Raw genomic sequence first — 871 nt, 5'->3', positions numbered from 1 at the left:
ATTTATTAAATAGGGAATCCTTTCCCCATTTCTTGTTTTTCTCAGGTTTGTCAAAGATCAGATGGCTGTACATGTGCGGTGTTATTTCTGAGGGCTCTGTTCTGTTCCATTGGTCTATATCTCTGTTTTGGTACCAGTACTATGCTGTTTTGGTTACTGTAGCCTTGTAGTTTAGTTTGAAGTCAGGTAGCGTGATGCCTCCAGCTTTGTTCTTTTGACTTAGGATTGACTTGGCAATGCAGGCTCTTTTTTGGTTCCATATGAACTTTAAAGTAGTTTTTTCCAATTCTGTGAAGAAAGTCATTGGTAGCTTGATGGGGATGGCATTGAATCTATGAATTACCTTGGGCAGTATGGCCATTTTCACAATATTGATTCTTCCTATCCATGATCATGGAATGTTCTTCCATTTGTTTGTTTCCTCTTTTATTTCGTTGAACAGTGGTTTGTAGTTCTCCTTGAAGAAGTCCTTCACATCCCTTGTAAGTTGGATTCCAAGGTATTTTATTCCTTTGAAGCAATTGTGAATGGGAGTTCACTCATGATTTGGCTCTCTGTCTGTTATTGATGTATAACAATGCTTTTGATTTTTACACATTGATTTTGTATCCTGAGACTTTGCTGAAGTTGCTTATCAGCTTAAGGAGATTTGGGGCTGAGACGATGGGGTTTTCCAAATATACAATCATGTCATCTGCAAACGGGGACAATTTGACTTCCTCTTTTCCTAATTGAATACCCTTTATTTCTTTCTCCTGCCTGATTGCCCTAGCCAGAACTTCCAACACTATGTTTAATAGGAGTGATGAGAGAGGGCATCCCTGTCTTGTGCCAGTTTTCAAAGGGAATGCTTCCAGTTTTTGCCCATTCA

The sequence above is a fragment of the Colobus angolensis genome, unplaced genomic scaffold, assembly GCF_000951035.1.
Source record: "Colobus angolensis palliatus isolate OR3802 unplaced genomic scaffold, Cang.pa_1.0 Scaffold306, whole genome shotgun sequence".
NCBI classification, from domain to species: domain Eukaryota; kingdom Metazoa; phylum Chordata; class Mammalia; order Primates; family Cercopithecidae; genus Colobus; species Colobus angolensis.
Note: the sequence above shows the minus strand (reverse complement) of the source record.